Raw genomic sequence first — 24,523 nt, 5'->3', positions numbered from 1 at the left:
ACTCACTCTCTACTACTCGCTCTCTAGTACTCACTCTTCACTACTCACTCTCTAATACTCGCTCTCTACTACTCTCTAGTACTCACTCTCTACTACTCTACTACTCTCTACTACTCTCTCTCTCCTACTCATTCTCTACTACTCACTCTCTGCTACTCTACTACTCACTCTCTACTATTCTCTACTACTCACTCTATTATGCTCTCCTACTCTCTACCACTCACAATCTACTACTCTACTACTCACTCTCTACTACTCTCTCTCTACTACTCACTCTCTACTTCACACTCTCTACTACTCACTCTACTACTCACTCTGTATTACTCACTCTCTACTACTCACGCTCTACTACTCTCTACTGCTCACTCTCCACTACTCACTATCTACTCTATACCACTCACTCTCTACTACTCACTCTCTACTATTCACTCTCTACTACTCTCTAATACTCTCTCTCTCTACTACTCACTCTACTACTCTCAAAAACTCTCTCTCTCTACTACTCTCTATTACTCACTTTCTACTACTCACTCTCTACTACTCACTCTCTACTACTCACTCTCCACTATTCACTCTCTACTACTCGCTCTCTACTACTCTCTAGTACTCACTCTCTACTACTCTACTACTCTCTACTACTCTCTCTCTCCTACTCACTCTCTACTACTCACTCTCTACTACTCTACTACTCACTCTCTACTATTCTCTACTACTCACTCTACTACGCTCTCCTACTCTCTACCGCTCACTCTCTACTACTCTACTACTCACTCTCTACTTCTCTCTCTCTACTACTCACTCTCTACTACACACTCTCTACTACTCTCTACTACTCACTCTCTACTACTCTCTCTACTAATCTCTCTCTATTACTCTCTCTCTACTACTCTCTACTACTACTTCTCTACTATTCACTCTCTACTACTCTCTCTCTACTACTCTCTACTACTATCTACCACTCACTCTCTACTACTCACTCTCTACTACTCACTCTACTACTCTCTATAAATCACTTTCTACTACTTACTCTCTATTACTCACTCTCTACTACTCACTCTCCACTACTCACTCTATACTACTCGCTCTCTACTACTCTCTAGTACTCACTCTCTACTACTCTACTACTCTCTCTCCTACTCACTCTCTACTACTCACTCTCTACTACTCTACTACTCACTCTCTACTATTCTCTAATACTCACTCTACTATGCTCTCCTACTCTCTACCACTCACTCTCTACTACTCTACTTCTCACTCTCTACTACTCTCTCTCTACTACTCACTCTCTACTACACACTCTCTACTACTCACTCTACTACTCTCTACTACTCACTCTGTACTACTCACTCTCTACTACTCATGCTCTACTACTCTCTACTACTCACTCTTTGCTACTCTACTACTCTCTACTACTCACTCTCTACTACTCACTCTCTACTACTCACTCACTACTACTCTCTACTACTCACTCTCTACTACTCACTCTTTACTACTCACTCTCTACTACTCTCTACTACTCTGTACTACTCACTCTCTACTACTCACTCTCAACAACTCACTCTCTACTACTCTCTACTACTCACTCTCTACCACTACTCTCTCTACTACTCACTCTCTACTACTCTCTACTACTCACTCTCTACTATTCTCTACTACTCTCTCTCTACTACTCACTCTCTACCACTCACTCGCTACTACTCTCTACTACTCACTCTCTACTACTCACTCTCTACTACTCACTCTCTACTACTCTCTACTACTCACTCTCTACTACTACTCTCTCTACTACTCACTCTCTACTACTCTCTACTATTCACTCTCTACTACTCACTCTCTACTATTCTCTGCTACTCACTATACTTCTCTCTACCACTCACTCTCTACTACTCTACTACTCACTCTCTACTACTCTCTACTACTCTCTCTCTACTACTCACTCTCTACTACTCACTCGCTACTACTCTTTACTACTCACTCTCTACTACTCACTCTCTACTACTCACTCTCTACTGCTCTCTACTACTCTCTACTACTCATTCTCTACTACTCACTCTCTACTACTCACTCTCTACTACTCTCTACTACTCACTCTCTACTACTACTATCTCTACTACTCACTCTCTACTACTCTCTACTATTCACTCTCTACTACTCACTCTCTACAATTCTCTGCTACTCACTCTACTACTCTCTACTATTCACTCTCTACTACTCTACTACTCACTCTCTACTACTCTCTACTACTCTCTCTCTACTACTACTAACTCTCTACTACTCACTCTCTACTACTCACTCTTAACTACTCACTTGCTACTGCTCTCTACTACTACTTCTCTACTATTCACTCTCTACTACTCACTCTCTACTACTCTCTACTACTCTATACCACTCACTCTCTACTACTCACTCTCTACTACTCACTCTCTACTACTCTCTACTACTCTCTCTCTCTCTACTACTCACTCTACTACTCTCTATTACTCACTTTCTACTACTCACTCTCTACTACTCGCTCTCTAGTACTCACTCTTCACTACTCACTCTCTAATACTCGCTCTCTACTACTCTCTAGTACTCACTCTCTACTACTCTACTACTCTCTACTACTCTCTCTCTCCTACTCATTCTCTACTACTCACTCTCTGCTACTCTACTACTCACTCTCTACTATTCTCTACTACTCACTCTATTATGCTCTCCTACTCTCTACCACTCACAATCTACTACTCTACTACTCACTCTCTACTACTCTCTCTCTACTACTCACTCTCTACTTCACACTCTCTACTACTCACTCTACTACTCACTCTGTATTACTCACTCTCTACTACTCACGCTCTACTACTCTCTACTGCTCACTCTCCACTACTCACTATCTACTCTATACCACTCACTCTCTACTACTCACTCTCTACTATTCACTCTCTACTACTCTCTAATACTCTCTCTCTCTACTACTCACTCTACTACTCTCAAAAACTCTCTCTCTCTACTACTCTCTATTACTCACTTTCTACTACTCACTCTCTACTACTCACTCTCTACTACTCACTCTCCACTATTCACTCTCTACTACTCGCTCTCTACTACTCTCTAGTACTCACTCTCTACTACTCTACTACTCTCTACTACTCTCTCTCTCCTACTCACTCTCTACTACTCACTCTCTACTACTCTACTACTCACTCTCTACTATTCTCTACTACTCACTCTACTACGCTCTCCTACTCTCTACCGCTCACTCTCTACTACTCTACTACTCACTCTCTACTTCTCTCTCTCTACTACTCACTCTCTACTACACACTCTCTACTACTCACTCTACTACTCTCTACTACTCACTATGTACTACTCACTCTCTACTACTCACGCTCTACTACTCTCTACTGCTCACTCTCCACTACTCACTCTCTACTACTTGCTCTCAACTACTCTCTACTACTCACTATATGACTCACTCTCTACTACTCTACTACTCTCTCTTACTCTCTCTACTTCTCACTCTTCACTACTCTCTCTACTGTTCACTCTCTACTACTCTCTACTACTCACTCTCTACTACACACTCTCTACTACTTGTACTCTACTACTCGCTCTCTACTTCTCTAGTACTCACACTACTACTCACTCTCTACTACTCTCTACTACTCACTCTACTACTCACTCTCTACTACTCCACTACTCTCTACTATTCACTCTCTACTACTCACTCTCTATTACTCTCTACTACTCTCTCTCTACTACTCACTCTCTAATACTCACTTACTACTCTTGACTACTCTCTACTACTCACTCTCTACTACTCTCTCTCTACTACTCTCTACTACTCACTATCTACTACTTTGCTACTCACTCTGCTACTCACTCTCTACTACTCTCTCTCTACTACTTTCTACTACTCACTCTACTACTCACTCTCTACTACTCTCTAATTCTCTCTGCTACTCACTCTCTACTACTCTCAACTACTCTCTACTACTCACTCTCTACTACTCACTCTCTACTACTCTCTACTACTCACTCTACTACTCACTCTACTGCTCTCTACTACTCTCTACTACTCACTCTCTACTACTCACTCTACTACTCTCTACTACTCACTCTCTACTACTCTCTCTACTACTCTCGACTACTCTCTACTACTCACTCTCTACTCTCTATTACTCGCTCTCTACTCTCTACCTCTCTACCTTTCTCTACCTCTCTCTACCTCTACCTCTCTACCTCTACCTCTCTACCTCTGGTACACGCACACATATGCACATACATATATGCATTTATATATATGTATGTGTATATATATATATACATATATATATATAATCTGCATATCTATATAAATATAAATGCATGCATACATATACATATACATATATGCATACATATGCATGTTATGTACATGAAAGTTTGAAAAACACTAATACAAGCAAAGCTAAAAAGCCACCTAATTACAAACAGAATTGCTTTAACTTAAACGAGAACGAGACCTATGGCATTTTCAATGCTTGTTTACTTTGGTTCCATCAAGAAGGCATTCAGATGTGTCACACATTTGCCATAAATTCTGAATGTTAGCACTCTAGTTCCTCATGAGATCACTGTAGTAAAGCTACTGCTCACCAGGGAAATCTGCTGCTGGTATTCAAAGTGCATGTTTCAGTCTGCATGTCAGAATTTTTTAATGAAATAGAAGAGGATTTGGGAAGTCAAAATATGCCCTAAGTTTTCTTTCTGCAGCACTAATCATAATTTCTATGGCAAAATGAACCCCCTCATTTTGTTCCTTTGCAAATTAAATGTTTTAAGTGTTACCACTTTATTCCAATCAGGATGGCTTCAGGTGTGCCATACTTTTGCCATAAGTAAGACTGTTAGCGCTCTAGCTGTTCTTTTAAACACTCTGGGACATTCTGTCATTGGGCTATACTTGAGCTACACCTGGGTGATATTTGTGCTACATTTGGGCTATTTTGTCTCTGGTGGCCATCTTGGGAGACTTATTTGTTATGAAGTTTCCTAATTTCCTCATTTACTGCAGTCTCCTCAGTAGAAAATGCTTTCAGTTTTTTACTTTGATTCCATCAAGAAGGTATTCAGATGTGTCACACATTTGCCATAAATTCAGAATATTAGCACTCTAGTTGCTCATTAGATCACTGTAGTAAAGCTACTGCTCACCAGGGAACTCTGCTGCTGGTATTGAAAGTGCATGTTTCAGTCTGCATGTCAAAATCTTTAATGAAATAGAAGAGGATTTGAGAAGTCACTCAAAATGTGCCCTAATTTTTCTTTCGGCAGCACTAATCATACTCTCTATGGCAAAATGAACCCCCTCATTTTGTTCCTTTTTAAATTAAATGTTTAATAGTTACCACTTTATTCCAATCAAGATGGCTTCTGGTGTGCCATATGTTTATCATAAGTAGGACTGTTAGCGCTCTAGTTGTTCTTTGGAACACTCTGGGAAGCTGCAGTTGAACACAAAGGAATCAACTGACAGTCTCTGCCGTTGTTGGATGTCATGTTTTACTGAGAATGTCAGACTTCATTCTCACATGACTGAGAAAGATAATGTGAATTTACAGAAAATATGCTCTCAGTTTAGCTTATAGATCACCTTCCAAACCTCTGCGGGAAAAGCATGAGAAAATAGTTTTCTCTCGAACATGATATCCCAGCAGAAGGCTTTTTCACATGGTAAAATCACCTTAGAACATACCACAATTCCTAAAATGAGTATGGTACCTTCAGCAAATGATTTATAATGTAACTAAAGTCTGAAAACCTTCTATTAACTGCAATGCTTTTTAATGAGGTGCTATCATGTATATTGGTTCCAAGATGGCTGCCAACACTTCTTGGATGAAGTGCTGACAGCCAATCAGATCTCACGATGAGATGTGTGGTTAGGCTCTGCCCATATATATATGTGATTTTACTTTTGATTTTCTAAGGAAATACTAAACGGATTTACATCATTTAAGCCAAAGGCACGACTCTGAACCAAGGTCTACCTTTCTGTCAAATTTGGTGTAATTCCATTCAGCAGTTCGGGCTGTAGCTGCGGCTAAAGGTCCTATGGGACGAGTGAGGCACCGTTTTTATCGGGAGACCCGGGGCAACGAGGGTGGTAGAAAATTTGTGTCAGCCCGGTGATGCCACAACTTTCCCACACAAAAATGTGTGAAAAAGGTGATTTTTTCAGCTAAAATTGAGGTTTGCAGGGGATTCTGGGTAAGGAAACGTTGGGGGATCCATGCAAGCCATACCTCCCTGGAAGTCCCCGGGTGTCTAGTTTTCAGAAATGTATGGGTTTGGTAGGTTTCCCTAGATGGCTGCCGAGCACCGGGCCAAAAACCCAAGTGACCCCCCTTGCAAAACCAGGTCATTTGGAGATAGGCAATTTTCATGTAGCCTCACTACGTTTTGGGCCCTTGCCTGTCGCGGGTAAGGGCCTCCCACACGAGTGAGTCACCGTTTCTATCGGGAGACCCGGGGGAACGCTTGGTGGTAGGAAATTTGTGTCAGCCCAGTGATGCCACAACTTTCCCACACAAAAATGTGTGAAAAAGGTGATTCTTTCAGCTAAATTTGAGGTTTGCAGGGCATTCTGGGTAAGGAAACGTTGGGGGATCCACGCAAGCCATACCTCACTGGAATCCCCCGAGTGTCTAGTTTTCAGAAATGTGTGGGTTTGGTAGGTTTCCCTAGGTGGCCGCCGAGCACCGGGCCAAAAACCCAAGTGACCCCCCTTGCAAAACCAGGTCGTTTGGAGATAGGCAATTTTCATGTCGCCTCACTACGTTTTGGGCCCTTGCCTGTCGCGGGTACTTGGGCCTCCCACACGAGTGAGGCACCGTTTTTATCGGGAGACCCAGGGGAACGCTGGGTGGTAGGAAATTTGTGTCAGCCTGGTGATGCCACAACTTTCCCACACAAAAATGTGTGAAAAATGTGATTTTTTTCAGCTAAATTTGAGGTTTGCAGGGCATTCTGGGTAAGGAAACATTATGGGATCCACGCAAGCCATACCTCCCTGGAATCCCCTGGGTGTCTAGTTTTCAGAAATGTGTGGGTTTTGTAGGTTTCCCTAGGTGGCCGCCGAGCACCGGGCCAAAAACCCAAGTGACCCCCTTGCAAAACCAGGTTGTTTGGAGATAGGCAATTTTCATGTCGCCTCACTTTGTTTTGGGCCCTTGCCTGTCGCGGGTACTTGGGCCTCCCACATGAGTGAGGCATCTTTTTTATCGGGAGACCCGGGGGAACGCTGGGTGGTAGGAAATTTGTGTCAGCCCGGTGATGCCACAAATTTCCCACACAAAAATGTGTGAAAAATATGATTTTTTCAGCTAAATTTGAGGTTTGCAGGGCATTCTGGGTAAGGAAACGTTGGGGGATCCACGCAAGCCATACCTCCCTGGAATCCCCCGGGTGTCTAGTTTTCAGAAATGTGTGGGTTTGGTAGGTTTCCCTAGGTGGCCGCCGAGCACCGGGCCAAAAACCCAAGTGACCCCCCTTGCAAAACCAGGTCGTTTGGAGATAGGCAATGTTCATGTCGCCTCAATTGGTTTTGGGCTCTTGCCTGACGCGGACACTAGGCCTACCCACGCAAGTGAGGTACCATTTTTTCGTAAGACTTTGGGGAACGCGAGGTGGGTGTAAATTTGTTGATCCACGCAGATTCCGGAACTTTCCACCACAGAAATGTGGGGAAAATGTGGTTTTTTTGACAATTTTTGAAGTTTGCAAGGGATTCTGGGTAACAGACCCTGGTGCGAGGCAGTCAAGTCACCCCATCCTGGATTCCCCTGGGTGTCTAGTTTTCAAAAATGTATAGGTTTGCTAGGTTTCCCAAGGTGCCCGCAGAGCTAGGGTACAAAAACTACAGCTAGACATTTTGCCAAAAAAGGGTCATTTTTCACTGCGAAATTGAGGTGTGACCACATTGCGTTTTGCGCCGTTTCGTGTCGCGGGCACTAGGCCGACCCACACAAGTGAGGTACCATTTTTTTGTAAGACTTTGGGGAACGCGAGGTGGGTGTAAATTTGTTGATCCACGCAGATTCCGGAACTTTCCACCACAGAAATGTGGGGAAAATGTGGTTTTTTTGACAATTTTTTAGGTTTGCAAGGGATTCTGGGTAACAGACCCTGGTGGGTGGCAGTCAAGTCACCCCATCCTAGATTCCCCTGGTTGTCTAGTTTTCAAAAATGTATAGGTTTGCTAGGTTTCCCAAGGGGCCCGCAGAGCTAGGGTTCAAAAACTACAGCTAGACATTTTGCCAAAAAAGGGTCATTTTTCACGGCGAAGTTGAGGTGTGACCACGTTGCGTTTTGCGCCGTTTCCTGTCACGGGCACTAGGCCGACCCACACATGTGAGGTACCGTTTTTCTCGTAAGACTTTGGGGAACGCGGGGTGGGTGGAAATTTGTGGATCCACGCAGATTCCGGAACTTTCCACCACAGAAATGTGGGAAAAATGTGTTTTTTTGACAATTTTTTAGGTTTGTAAGGGATTCTGGGTAACAGACCCTGGTGGGAGGCAGTCAAGTCACCCCATCCTGGATTCCCCAGGGTATCTAGTTTTCAAAAATGTATAGGTTTGCTAGGTTTCCCAAGGTGCCCGCAGAGCTAGGGTTCAAAAACTAGAGCTAGGCACTTTGCCAAAAAAGGGTCAATTTTCACTTCGATATTGAGTTGTGACCACGTTGCGTTTTGCGCCGTTTTCTGTCGCGGGCACTATGCCTACCCACACAAGTGAGGTACCATTTTTATCGGGAGACTTAGGGTTATTCAGATTTGTAAAGGAACTGTTATTATCTATTGACTTTCGATGCATTTCTGCCTTCCAAATGAAAGATATTGTGTAAAAAAGAAGTCATTCTAAAAAATGACTGATAATTCTCATGCTAGTATGAGTATTCCCAATTTCAGAAATGTGCAAATATCTATTGTTTCTAAACTCTATATTTTGTTCCCATTTCAGAAATACATAGGTGTCTTTCATACCGATTTTTCCATGTACACATTTTTACAGAATAATTACTATATACCCGGTACATAATAAAAAACCATTGCAAGTTGCTGCTCAGTTTTTGGCTCTGGGTTCGTCGGGTTCTTGGTGAACCTACAAGTCCTATATATCCCCACAACCAGTAATGTCCAGCGGATGTAATGGTATATTGCTTTCAAAGAGCTGTCATAATTAGACGAAGTTACAGGTGAAAACGTTTACACAAAATGCTGTTTTTTTCAACTAATTTTCAATTTATCCTATATTTAACTGTTAGTTTCTATAAGAAAACCTTGATGGATCTACAGAAATGACCCCTTGCTGAATTCAGAATTTTGTCTTCCTTTTGAAAATGTATGGCTTTCCAGGATCCATTATTGCTTTTGTACCCATTTCTGCCATTAACTGGAAGGAGGTCAAAAGCACAAAAAATAGCAAAAATAGGCTATGTCCCAGAAAAATGCCAAAACTGTGTACAAAATGTTGGGTTTCTGACAAAAGTCTGGTATCCCCGAAAAGCTAGGAAAATGGTGATTACAACCCCACAAACCCTTTTTTGATAACATTTGCAGGGACAAACCCAGATGCTTTCATTTGCAGCCCGTTTTTCCCATTTTTCCCCCCCAAAAAAAACAGTTTGCTGTATTTTGGCTCATTTCTGTTACCCCTCTAGGAGAATCCACAAACCCTGAGTACCTTTAGAATCCCCATGATGTTGGAAGAAAAGGACACAAATTTGGCGTGGATACCTAATGTGGTCAAAAAGTTACAGGGGCCTAAGCGCACACTACCCCAAATAGCCAAAAAAAGGCTTGGCACAGGAGGGGTAAAAGGCCTGGTAGCGAAAGGGTTAATCTCTTAAATGAGTGATTCCCAGGGTATTGTTCCCACCACTTTTAAGGAGGCAATTGTTATTCTTCTTTTGAAGAAGGTAGGCATGGATCCGCTAATTTTAGCAAGCTATCGGCCTATTTCTCTTCTTCCTTACCTGGCCAAGGTCTTGGAAGCCTATGTCACAGGATGTCTCACTGGTTTCTTGGAGTAATCTGAATTTCTTGTCTCCCATCAAGCGGGGTTCCGCCCGGCTCAGTCTACTGAGGTGGTGATCTTCCCAGTGTTGGACACTCTCCGTAGCAAGGTCGATGGTGATTCTTCCCAGGCTCTCATCCTGCTTGATCTCTCCGCTGCCTTTGACATGGTCGACTATAACCTTTTGGTCGACCGGGCAAAGGACGCGGGAATCTTGGGATCTGCTCTGGACCGGATCATTTCCTTTTTTGAAAACCAATCCCAGGAGGTCTGTACTGCACAGTTTACTGCCCCCAGAACTAGAATCTCTTGTGGAGTTCCTCAGGGCTCCTCACTTTTGCCCCTGTTGTTCAATCTCTATTTTCTCCCTCTTGTCCGAGCCCTGAAAGAGAGTCAAGTTTGTACTTTTAATTATGCTGACGATTTCCAACTCATTTTTTCCATCAGCAATTCTCCGGAGTCAGTCCACGCCTTTCAGTCCACCATGCTGTTCAATAGTCAGTGGATGAAGAGTAACCATCTTAAGCTTAACCCGGACAAGACCGAGTTGATTCTAACAGGTGGTATTTCCAAAAATCCCTGGGGCCTCATTTCTGGCCTAGGGAGTTGGGTCTGCCCCCGTCTCCATCAAGCGCCTTGAGATAATATTCAGTCAAGACCTCACTATGAAGCCTCAGATTGGGTAATCTCTACCTGTTTTTTCCAACTCTGGAAAATAAAAAAAGATCTGCAGATTTCTTACCCATGAAGCCCGGATTCAGGTGATTTGCGCCATGGTCATGTCCCATGTCGACTATACCAACTCTCTTTATTTTGGCATTCCCCTCTACTTATCTAAACTTCTGCAGATGGTACAAAACCAGGCTGCTCGCCTGATTGTCCATCAACCTAGGCACTTTCATGTCACTCCTCTTCTTAAGAAACTTCATTGGCTTCAAGTGGTCCAGCGCTGTGCCTTCAAGGTTGGGTGCCTTATTTTTACGCCACTCAATGGAAGAAGCCATAAATTTGTGAATAATTTGATTAACAAATACGTTCCCACACGCAATCTTTGCTCAGCACACAACTTACTTTTGTCCACCCCCTCTTTTAAATTAAAGCGCACTGGTGGTGCCAGGTTTGCCATTTTGGCCCCCATGTTCTGCAACTCTCTCCCTTCTGAAATCCGCTCCTGTACCAATCTTCTCGCCTTCAGAAGCCTTCTTAAAACTTAGCTATTCCGGCAGGCTTTTTGAATGTTCTTCTGGACTTGGGCATCAAGTAAAATAGCGCCATGAAACCTTCCCTGTGTATGTGCGCTTAATAAATTCATCTTAACATAACATAACATAACTCCCATGCATGTTTCAAATTAGTCCCAGGGAGACCATAGGTCCATAGGGCTGTGGGGGACCTTGTGGCCCCCCGTATTTAACACTACTAGCCTTGGGAATGTGGCGGTCCCATGGGCTGTGTGGGACTAGCAGGAGCCCCCCATGCATTTATTTAAAAAATAAAGCCCCAGGGAGGTTGCGGTCCCTTGGCCTGTAGGGGCCCACGTAGACCTCCGCATGTATTTTGCTCATTGCCCCTGGGACCTGGCACCTAATTAAATGAAGCACGGGAGTCTGTCCTTTGTTTTTTTAAAAACATTTTCATCTGGATTCATGTATCCTGCTGAAATGTTTTTTAAAAATGCTTCATTTGCCCCTAGGGGTTCCCTGTGGGACCCCCTGGGAAGCCCTAAGGGGTCAGGGTGTTTGTACCCCGACCCCATTTCTTGATTTATAACCATTTTTGACCTTTTTCTTGAGACTTTGTTCACCCGAGTCACAAGATGGCTGCTAACACTTCCTGGTTTGAAGTGCTGGTAGCCAATCAGACCCCAGGCATGAGATCGGAGGGTTCGCGGATCCTACGCGGCCATATTTGTATACCTGAGAAATGTTTACATTTCTCAGGAACTACTGAATGGATTTATACCATTTAACAAAAAGAGTGCACTCTGGATCAAGAGCTACCTGTCAGCCAAATTTTGTGCAAATTCCATTCAGCAGTTCGGCCTGTAGCTGCGTCAACAGTTTCCTTTGGAAATTAACATGGTGACCTCCCCTTTTTCTTGGTCCCCACTTGACGGATCACCACAAAGTTTTCAAGACAGCAGCTAAATAGAGTGGGCCATTAGTTCTAAAAATGTTACAAGGATTCGTCAAATGGAGCCAAAGATATTGGCAAAAAATACTTTTTAAATAGAAACTTGGTCTTAACTATAACTACCTATTGGCGACTGCCAGTAGGTTATATATATATATTCGGCCGTCATAGTTAGTTGAGCTAACTATAACTCAGCTCCCGCAATGCACTGCTGATGAAGTCACATATTGCATCATTCATGACATGGTCAGTGACATCACTGATGACATCACTGATGACATCTCAAATGACATCATTGATGACGTCATCCAGTGACCGGGTGTTTCTGTAAAGTTTAAATATGTTTTACATATATATATGCCAAGGTGTATTGAAGAATGAGTGGGTGATTAAGTGTCTGAATGAATGATTTAGTAGATGTGTGACTGACTGTATAAGTGAGTGATTAAACATGTCTTACTGAATGCATGGAATAGTGACTAAACTGTGTGAATGTCTGTATCAGTCTGTCAGATGTTATGTAAGCGGCTACATGGGTTGGTGAGTAGCTACATGATTGTTTTTTGGGTTATTGATTGGCTGTCTGAGTATCTGTATGGGTGCCTGAGTGTCTGTGTAGGTAGGTGGTAGATGTGTGACTCTGTGCATAGATGTGTGAGTGGTCGAGCATTTAAATACAGTGTATAATGGCGAGGGGAGAGATGATGCGCCATATACTCAACACCACAGGGATACTGCCCTGGTACTTATGCCCCACTATACCGATCTCCAGTTCATGCTGGATGAAGTAAACCGGGCTATCTTTGCAAGCTTAGGTGGTAAGGGTCCTGGGCCGGATGGGGTCCCTGTAGATTTATACAAGTCAAATGTGACACTATGGGGACCGCTTATAACACTGGTAATCACTGCAAGTTGTATTTCATCTTTCTTAACAACTTGGGCAGAATCAACATTAGTGCCAATATTTAAAAAGAGGGATCGCCAGGACCCGGGCTGTTATAGGCCAATTTAACTGCTGGACTCTTTAATAAAACTTGTTGGTCGATTTATCCTAGAAAGTCTACAAGACTGGGCCGAGGACAACGAGGTTTTATCTGACATTCAATATGGTTTCCGGGTGGCCCTAGGGATGATCGAATAGAGCCTAAATGTAACCATTATTATAGGGAAGAACACATGGGTGAAGAAGGGTAGGCTGTTTTTAGCTTTTGTAGATCTCACTGCAGCTTTTGACTGTGTTAGGCAGGGCAAGCTCTGGGAGATCCTCGAGCGTATGGGAGTGTAAATGAAAATTATCCACTTTCTTAGATGGATATACAGTGATGCAAAGGCGGGAGTGCGGTATAGTATTAACAGTGAGTGCTCTGCCCCATTTCCAATAAGGAGGGGGGTTAGGCAAGGCTGTGTGCTAGCTCCCTTTTATTTAGGTCGAGTCTAGACAGCACTTCCACTGTCTGCAAGACATGTTGTATTGTATTCTATGTGTATTAAAAAATTACCTGCTTTCTGTTGGCTGTAGGCTGTGCCATTAAAAAATGTAGCCTTTGTATTGGTGTTGGGTTGTAAAAGTCCCTACCTTCTCTCCTTCTGGCGATTTCACTTCGTGAGTATTTAGTTTGGCCATCACACTGTGTAGTGTGTGATGGCCCCTGTTTACAGCGACGTGCATCTGTTAGCAATTATCCTTATCGTAAGTGCAGTTTGACTTCTATTCTGACCTAAAGAAGCTCTGTGGCTTTTTTTCTGTTTCAGCCTGCATCTGTTGGCAATTATCCTTATCTTAACTGCAGTTTCTCTCCAATTCCGACGTAAAAAAGCCCTGTGCCTTTTTTTATATTTTAACATGCATCTGTTATGAATTATCCTGGCGGTAACGGCAGTATGATTTTTATTTCAACAGTCAAACTTAAAAATGATATTAAAAAACCATGGAGCATTCTATATTACTAATATTAAACATTGCGTGTTATTAATTAAATAATATGGTAGAGTGTTTTTAGTTTCCTTTTCTGTTGAAGTTGTTGGGGTATGTTTTCCTTTTTGCCAGCGGAGATGGGCAGAGATGCTGGAGTCATGTAAGGTGTGGCTGGAAGTCAATCACAGTGCATATGCACTTGTTTTGGCACCAGCTTTTTAGAGCTAACGATGGTGAGCACCGGCAGGACCTGGGCCAATAAAAGCTGGTGTTATTAAAAAATACGTTAGAACATTTTTAGTCTCTTTTTCTGTTGACTTTGTCGAGGTTTCTTTTTCATTTTGCCAGCGGAAATGGGCAGAGATGCTGGACTCATGTAAGGTGTGGCTAGAAGTAAATCGCAGTGCATATTCACTTTTTAGAGCTAAATATGGTGAGCACCGGCAGGATGCGGGCCAATCAAAGCTGGTGTTATTAAAAAATACTTTCGAGCATTTTTAGTTTCCTTTTCTGTTGCAATTGTCGGGGTTTGTTTTCCGTTTTGCCAGCAGACATAAGCAGAGATGCTGGAGTACTGTAAGGTGCGGCTGGAAGTAAATCGCAGTGCATTTACACTTTTTAGAGCTAGCGATGGTGAGCACCGGCAGGACCCGGGCTAATTAAAGCTGGAGTTATTAAAAAATAAGTTAGAGCGTTTTTAGTTTCCTTTTCTGTTGATGTTGTAGGGATTTGGTTTCCATTTTGCCAGCGGACATGGGCAGAGATGCTGGAGTCATATAAGGTGTGCCTGGTAGTAAATTGCAGTGCATATGCACTTTTTAGAGCTAACGATGGTGAGGACCGGCTGGACCCGGGCCAATTAAAGCTGGTGTTATTAAAAAATACGGTAGAACATTTTTAGTTTCCTTTTCTGTTGACATTGTAGGTATTTGTTTTCCATTTTGCCAGCGGACATGGGCAGAGATGCTGGAGTCATGTAGGTGTGGCTGGAAGTAAATCACAGTGCATATGCACTTGTTTCGGCACCAGCTTTTTAGAGCTAACAATGGTGAGCACCAGCAGTTCCTGGGCCAATTAAAGCTCGTTCTCTTGGGCTCATTAGTACAACTGTATCAAATAGTCAAACTTAAAAATGATAGTAAAAAAACACAGGGTATTTTATTCTAGTAATATGAAGCATTGCTTGTTATAAAAAAATACTGTAGATGATTTTTTTTTCCTTTTATGTTCACGTTGTCGGGGTTTGTTTTCCGTTTTGCCAGCAGACATGGGCAGAGATGCTAGAGTCATGTAAGGTGTGGCTGGAAGTAAATCGCAGTTCATATGCAGTTGTTTCGGCACCAGCTTTTTAGAGTTAACAATGGTAAGCACTGGCAGGACCCAGCCCAATTAAAGCTGTGTCTGTTGGTATGATTAATACAACTATACCAAACAGTCAAACTTAAAAATAATATTAAACAAGCATTGGCCATGCCAATCGGTCTCGCCATATTAATGTATTTTGTGAATTTTTCGTTTTATTAATATATTATAGTAATAATACAGTATGTTAGACATAGTAATGTTTATTAAATGACTGACAGTGCTTTAATATTTTGAAGACTTTTTTATTTGAACTGAAAGCATTACTGTGTTTTCTTTGGTAAAGTATTTAAACATTAATGTAACCTAAAAAAAAAATTCTACAGATAAAGTATGCTAAATAGCTAAGGTTAGCTCTACTGGGTCACAAGCGGTGCCTTGTTTCTTTTAGCCTTTAGGTAATGGGATTTTAATGTAGTATATTGAAAGATACCCTTCCCCCCGAGATAGGCGTCTGCTAAAAAGATGCCATCAATTTAGAGCTGCTTCGCGCAAACTATGGGGCTGTTATTCTGAGACCTATTCGCTAGTCCAAGACGCCTTAAAAACATACTGTGTCAGCTTTCCAAATGCGCAGTTGCTGCAGAGCGAGTTTACTGTGTACACAGACCTGTAGCAGTTTGAGGAGGTGCCAAGTGTCACTGTTTCAAGGCCACTGGTGATGTGCGCCCATTTTCCAGGTACACTACAGCTGCCTGCCAGCAACACCAATAAATACACACGGTATGCAGAGTAAGGCAGAGACTAGCAATGAGGGGGGTACACACACACACAACAGCCAAAATATTCTAGTCAATTTTGAAGACATTGACATCTCACCGTATGTACACAACTTATTGACAGACACCCTGCTAAGAACCCTACTCAGCCAAGGCCCAGCACCAGAGCCCGTACCATTACTACGGACAGAAGAGCACACTGGACGCTCCCACCTGCACCCTAACAGACTGGTGCAAATGTACCAGCCTTCTCCACTACTCATTCAAAGCCTCTGGACTGAGAAAAATTAGCAGTCACAAAAGTGCACAATACACTCGCCTCCCCATCTGCCCTCCACCTGCTTGCTCCAGGAAGCATGAAGCAAGCATGCAAAATTATTAAAATTACTAAACTACCCACAGCTCCAACATGAGTACTCCCAGAAGGAGACACGAAGACAGGGGCAACAAATCGAAAGTTGTAAACTGACATGGGGTCGAAACATCACAGCTCAACGGGGCACATGTTCTGGGGTGGGCGGTGCCCCCAAACAGCACAATACCAAGTATGCTCCGACGCCAGTTAAACAGCTTGCATACACCCACAGAAATGGAACTGGCGCACTGGCTTCCAGCGGGTCCAGGCTGGTGGCCGATGAGCTTTCACCCAGGCAGTGGAGCCAGCGTGTTTACACCGCAGGCTGAAACCCTGAGGCCTACTACTCTATGGAAGCTCTCCCCCGCCCTCGCGTGGAGCACCAGGATTAAAAATAGGATTGGCAATAACGCAACGGGCCACCACCTCAGTGAACTGCATATTACAAAAAAACAAACACGAGAAAGGTGAGGAGAGGCCTTCACAGGTCACCAGGCAGGGCCCCGTCGGGGAGGGAGGGAAGTTGGGTCTGACCCTTGATGTAAAGCGCAAGGCAGCAGTGGCGGTGCAGCAGAGCCCCCTGCCTTGGGTCATTCCAGGACACAAAACAGTTTTTGTCTTGGCACCTGACATCCCAACCATATTTGTACATGTAACCTACTTTGTTTCAACTAAAAGTTCACTGTCCCAGTCCGTACACACTACGGCAACACAGCAGGTGACAAAACGCATGCACACATGACCATTAGCACGAAAAATGGAAGGGGCGCTCTCCAGACAAAATCTATATTCTCAAAACATCCTTTCATATCTGGAAGTGGAGCGCACAGAAGGGCGTTGTTTGGTTACATATGGGAGCTGATAATGTTAAATAGGGCCCCAGACCACAGCGTGGGGGCTCCGAGGACAGCCAGCGTGCCCCTTCCAAGTCACACACAGCCCTTCGCTCAAAGGAGGTCGCAGACAGCGCCTGGCACTCATGCTCACAACTGAGTAGCGTCTGCTAGTGCCTGTGCGCGCATACGAGAGAAACAAGCAGCACATGCGCTGCAATGAAAAACGAGTGCTAATTCACCCACCAATCACACAGCAAACAAGCATTTAAAATGCAATAGGACTTGTATTTACGCAAGACTTATTGCATTTTAAACAGAGGTACGTGCGTTAAAAAAGGCACGAACGGTAGGGGTTGGAGGGGTGGTGGTGGGCCAAGAAGTCACGGACTGCGGGAGGGAACAGGGGGAGGCAGGGGAACAAAACAGTTTTAAAAGTAAAGGGGCCGATAGCCGTGGAAGGACAACAATGATGATATGGCCGTCAGGAGGTGGGATTAAGTTGCCCAAAACCAATCAGATTGCAGCAGTTAGAATTTCTGCCAATGAAAAAGATAGGCGAAAAGTGGGCGGAGTTTCCCTACTATATTGTATATAGCACTTCTCGACAAGACAGCGCATGTGCTGCCTAGGTGAGATCTAAAAACCACAGAGCATTATATTTTACTAGTATTAAGTATTGCGTGTTATTAAAAAATACGGTAGATCATTTCTTTTTTCCTATTCTGTTGATGTTGTCGGGGTTTGTTTTCCGTATTGCTACCACTGCTCTTTAATACTTTCACTGCTCTTTAATACTTTTTATATACTAAACTCCAATATACAGCGAGACCTATTGGCACTGCCAATGCTTGTTATTCTTTACATTAACAGCATGGGCGAAGCACTGACTAAAGAATGTTAAGACCTCCCTCAAATAGCTGGACGCCCAATACCTGCTCTTCTATATGTGGATGACGCAGTTCTGATATCACACACTCAAGTAGGATTGCAAAAGGTTTTAAACAGCTTCCCAGCCTTCATGTGCCATCTTGGCCTTAGGGTGAACACCTCGAAAACCTTTATAATGAGTTGATGAGCAGAAGATAGCGTTCACAAAGAGATTTTCATATCTTGGTATACTTTTCGATCAGAATGACCGATGGGTCGAGCATTGCTAGCAAAAAAGTTGGCGTTTTTAAAGAACACAGGCGCCCTTGCTAATTTTTCATGAAAGTTGGGTAGGAGGATGCCAGTAGAGCTCATTTAGATCTATAAGGAAAAATGCATTTCCACAGCCATGTATGGGGCAGGGATCTGGGGTTTTGCTGATGTGTACCCCTTACAAATAGTGGAAAACACGTTTTTATGTTTTATCTTAGCAGTATTGAGTAGTACATCATTGTATGTCTGCCACTCTGAGTTGGGTTTACCAAACATTGCTGATCTCATAAAAATGGAGCCTATACTTTTATGGCCTAGGATCTGGACATCGACAAAAACAATACATAACCAAGACATTTTACTGGATAGTTTAAAACTGGAAGGGGCTTTAACTATCCCTTGGCGAAGGTATGTTCGAGACTTTATGTGTGACTGTTCTGCTCGATTTTCCCGGCCTTCTTGTGAGGAAAAGATGATTAAATGTGACTTCAGTCTCTTACCATTCAAGTCTAAGGGTTAGAGTAGTGAATGGAGCCTATTTACTAGGCACTTCGACATGATTCTGTGCTCTTCCCCATAGATCAGGGCTCGCACACATAGCCTAGGGGATAGATTCGTTAGTATTAGGGATAACCTGTCCTGTAGTGAGGGTATTTCATGGAGCTGTGCTGAATTCAGGCCTGGTAGGCCTCAAACGGGAGAGACTCCATCTTTCTTTCTGCTCCGGCAGCTTTGGATGCTTCTAGGTCAAATGTAATGTTTTAGTTATGAGGTGTTATTCGCTTGGAGAGAACCGGTTCAGGCCGGCCCTTATCGAAGGATTGTATTTTTCTTCATGCCGAAGACATTACATCAGGCCGGCCGGCTGGGAACGTGTCCTTGGTACGGGGAGGTACAAGAATTTGGTGGGCGGCAGGTTACGGGCCGGAATTTTCCATGAGGAAACGCACCTCTATATTAGTGAAAGTCTGAGGCAGTTACATGTTCAGTCCGTAGGCGGTATCTAGCCGTTAGCAGTAAAGCTACTACTTATTCCAGGGAAGACAGACGCCATCTTGAAGGCGGAGAAGAACCGAGAGAGATGCTTTCCTAGCAGAATAGCCAGAGAGGAGAGAGTAGCCGATAAGGAAGAGGTCCCAGTGACTCGGAGAAGGGTGATTCCAGGCGAGCCGAGGCACAGACGAGAAGGGAACCTAGATGACCACTGAGTGCAGGCTACATACTACTAAGGTGATGTCGACCCTTTCTTATTAGAGTGTACAACTTAATCTTTCACTTTTCTTTGCAGGTTATGTGTTATATCGTAATGTTATGTGATTGTGTATGTAATGAGTAATAAAGTATCCAGTTTGTAGTGAACCAACATGTGCTGCGTGTTCTTGTATCAGAGGGTAGCCTATTCTTCTAGTCAGCTGCGGCTACATGAACAGATGTTAACCCTGATCAGGTAAGTGGTAACTGAATAAGGGAAAGAGGAGCCCCTCGAACCTGAGAACAGGCTATGCCCGAACTGGCAATCCTTGTGTGATCTGATGAATAGTGAGACTGATTCCCTTTTTGTATGTTATGGTGATCATAGGATGAACTGTCGTATGAGACTGCCGTCTAGGTAGAGAGGTCTGGATTTGTATGGGATCGCGAGGCCGCCACTTGTGATACTGTCGTATGGGCAGAGAGGTCTGGATTCGTAGGGGATCGCGAGGCCGCCGATTGTGCTGAGACTGCCGTCTGGGCAGAGAGGTCTGGGTTTGTATGGGACCGCGAGGCCGCCACTTGTGATACTGTCATATGGGCAGAGAGGTCTGGATCCGGATGGGATCGCGAGGCCGCCACTTGTGATACTGTCGTATGGGCAGAGAGGTCTGGATCCGTATGGGATCGCGAGGCCGCCACTTGTGATACTGTCGTATGGGCAGAGAGGTCTGGATCCGGATGGGATCGCGAGGCCGCCACTTGTGATACTGTCGTATGGGCAGAGAGGTCTGGATCCGTATGGGATCGCGAGGCCGCCGATTGTGCTGAGACTGCCGTCTGGGTAGAGAGGTCTGGGTTCGTATGGGACCGCGAGGCCGCCACTTGTGATACTGTCGTATGGGCAGAGAGGTCTGGATCCGTATGGGATCGCGAGGCCGCCGATTGTGCTGAGACTGCCGTCTGGGTAGAGAGGTCTGGGTTCGTATGGGACCGCGAGGCCGCCACTTGTGATACTGTCGTATGGGCAGAGAGGTCTGGATCCGTATGGGATCGCGAGGCCGCCGATTGTAAGAGGTCTTGGTATGTATAGTAGGAATTCCCTGTCCTTAGGTGGTAAGATATATGTGGTTACCTATTGTAGATAGGCCCTAGGGAGAGGGAGGGGGGGTAACGTTCTGGCTGGGTTAGTGAGGCTCTGATGAGCGGGTTCTATCTGATCCGAAAACCCAAGCAGAACATTTGGCGTCACGAACCGTTTACGAAACCTGTGTGCGTTGTGGTTGTATCGTGTTTGCTTTCGGTGCGTGCGTGGTTTCGTTTGTATATTATTTCTATATAATTGTGAGTGTAGTTTTTTTTTCTTTTTCTTCTTTCTTCTTTCTCTTTTTCTCTTTTTCTTTCTTTTCCGAGATGTTTTCTAGAAAGTCGAAATCTACTTTTAAGTTGCCCGTTGATATTCCCGGCTGGGATTCAACGCCTTATGAAGCGTTAGCCCGTGAGTGGGCTGATTCTACTGGTTTGAGTGAGAATTGGAATTCTTTTTTGGAGCTGGCGGAGCCGGCTAGTGTGATTACTTGTTTACACAAGGCGCCGGTATCTAAGGGTGATGAGCTTCCCGTTTTGGGGCGCAGAGGTTGGATTGTTCTGTCTGCGTACAGAATTCTGCATGAGAGGTTGTTGAAGTTGCAGAACTTGCATAAGGATTTGGAAGCGAACTTTGTTGAGATTCAGAATGCTCATACTTTGTTGCGGTGTCAAAATAAGTTGCTTGCTGATAAACTTGAGACGTACCAAACTATTGCCGAGAGGGCGGCTGTGCGAATTGCTCGTTATAAATACAAGAATCGTCGTGGTCGGGTTTCGACGCGAAAGGTGCGTCTGGTCGTGGCGAAAGCCGGACTGGATTGGAATCCTGATGAATGGGATGGTAATATCTGGAACTCGAGTGATTCTCCTTCCTCGGGTGAGGAGTCTGCCAGGCGCGAGTCCTCTCGCTCCGGCCGTGATTGTAAGTCTGCTTCTTGCGCCTCTGATGGTGCACCCCGTGATTGCGCTCGTCCTTCGAGCGGGGTCGATGCTTCTTCCACTGATTGTTCCTCTACGTGTACTGGTCGAGCTCCTTGTGATTCTCGGTGCATCCAGTTTTTCAGCGGAAGGTGCAGCAGGCTCCCGGTGCTCCGAATGGTATTGCTTTAGACTCTTTGGAGGATTTTACTCAACAAGAAATTAGTGATATTTTGCAGCGATTTCGGCAGCGAGCTGGTGAGACCTTACTCACATGGATGGTGCGCCTTTATGAACTGGGCGCTGCTGGCATTATGTTGGATGCTGGCGATTGTTTGAAGTTTTGTTCCTTGAGTTCGGATTCTACTGTACAGGATCATTTTCGTAACTTTAATGCTGGTGGTCAAATTTCTTTGCTTCAATTGGCGACTGAGGGTTGTAATCAAAAATATCCTACTGAGTCTGACTGGCCTGTGAATGACAAACCGTGGTATACTTTGCGCGATGCTGCACAACGTCTCAAAGAGGAGGTGATGAAAACGGCAATTTTTCTGAATACTGCTGACAGGTTGCTTGATGGTTTCTTGACATCTTCTGTGCGGAATCGTATCATTCGTTCTTCCCCTGTTGCTTATAAGCAGGTCATGATGACTTTATTGATTAATCAGACTGGTAACATGTTATCTGTGGTGCTGGAATCGGTACGCCAACTCGGTGAGTTGGGTGAGTGGTTTAAACCTGAACGGCAGTCCCGGCCTGACACTCGTACTCCTGGTGACAATAAACTTACTAGACGTGATATGTTTTTTGGTCTTATGGCCGATGGTGTGCGGAAGGAGGACATTGATGGTGAGACTACTTCTCGTTTGTGGGAAATGTTTCGCAAACGTGGCTTGGATCGTAAGGAGGGTGCCCGGCGTGTTCGGACAACTGACGGTAGCGGTGATGACGACCGCCGTGGGCGCTCTGATCGTCGTGATGATCGACGTTATGTACGTGATTTGTCCCCCCGTCGTGTGAGAGACAGGGAGAGAGAGGGGGAAAGAGAGAGGGGGAGAGATGATTATGTTAACAGCAGACGTAGAGATGATAGGGATCAATCCCCTGAGTTGAGAAGGAGAGAGGATCGACACATATTGGCCGATCGAAACCCGCAGTACAATGCAGAGAACAGTAATCCATTTCGTAATGGAGATGGATATGAACAGGAGGTATCGATACCTGGGAAACGTGAGAGTCTTTATCCTGATTTATCCTGGTACACAGAACACAGTAAAAAGGACTAGGAAATAGGTCAAGCTCCAGTACACAGATGGGCTCACAGAGATAATAGACCCTATGTAGATATTGATATTTATTGGAGACATCGTAATATCCAAAGGGCCCGAGCATTGGTAGATACAGGAGCGGAGGCCACTCTTATTCATGGAAAATCAAAGAAGTTTAAAGGTCAGCCTTTTACAATTACCGGATTAGGTGGAAAGGAAACTCCCGCAGTTCAAACCTTACTTGAAATGAGAATAGGTAGAATTCCTAGAAAAGAATACTCTGTATTAGTGGTGCCACTCTTAGAATTCATAATTGGAATTGATATTTTGAAAGGAATGACTTTGCACTTAGATGATGGATGTTACCAATTTGGAACTAAACATTATATATCGTCCAGGCCTGTACGGGTTGGTCGTTTAAGAATGCCCCCCATAAAAGTTCCCCAGGCGACAAAAGTGGTTCGTCAGAAGCAGTATCGTATTCCAGGTGGTCATGAAGAGATTAGTACCACTATTCAGGAGTTGGTGGATGCAGGAGTTATAACCCCAGTTACTTCTGCTTGGAATAATCCTGTTTGGCCTGTACGTAAGAGTGATAATTCTTGGCGCATGACTGTTGATTATCGAGAATTGAATAGACACACACCCTCTTTGACTGTTGCAGTACCGGATGTTATTACCCTAATTGAAAGAATCCAAAAACATCCAGGTACATGGTATGCGTCCATTGATATTGCTAATGCTTTCTTTTCGATTCCGATTGCCCCTGAGTGCCAGGAACAATTCAGTTTTACGTGGAACGGGCGTCAAATGACGTTTAGAAGTCTTCCCCAGGGCTATGTGCATAGTCCTACGATATGTCACCGGCTGGTGGCAGAGCATTTGGCTGAGGTACCGGTTCATCCGCAAATTCAGATATGTCACTATATTGATGATATTTTGATCCAAGGCGAAACACAAGAGGAAGTTCAGACCCAATTGGATAGAGTCATTGAGTGCTTGCGTGAGAAAGGTTGGGAAATCAACCCGGATAAATTACAAGGTCCGTCCCAGGCTGTGAAATTTTTGGGCATTAATTGGCATGAGGGGCACCGAGAAGTGATCCCTCAGGTTAAACAGAAAATTCTTGATTTTGCAGTTCCGAGGAATAGGAAAGAAGCCCAAAGCTTCATTGGCTTGTTTGGTTTTTGGCGCCAGCATATTCCTCATTTAAGTCAAATATTGGCCCCTTTGTACCAGGTCACTCGTAAAAAGAATGCATTTGAATGGGGTAAACCACAGCAAGATGCGTTCAGTCTGGCAAAAGAAGCAATTCAGCATGCTCTGGATTTATGGCCTGTATGTGATGGTGATGTGGATTTGAATGTGTCTGTACAAGGCCTTTATGCTAATTGGAGTTTGTGGCAGAAACAAGGCAAGAGTAGAGTACCGTTAGGTTTCTGGACTAAAAAGTTACCTGATGCTGGTGAGCGTTATACACCTTTTGAGAAACAGTTACTTGCATGTTATTGGGCTCTGGTGGATACCGAGCAATTGACTTTGGGACATGATATA

Source organism: Triturus cristatus, chromosome 11, assembly GCF_964204655.1.
Source record: "Triturus cristatus chromosome 11, aTriCri1.1, whole genome shotgun sequence".
In the NCBI taxonomy this organism is placed as follows: domain Eukaryota; kingdom Metazoa; phylum Chordata; class Amphibia; order Caudata; family Salamandridae; genus Triturus; species Triturus cristatus.
The sequence above is the reverse complement of the archived record's forward strand: the minus strand, read 5'-3'. Positions refer to the sequence as shown.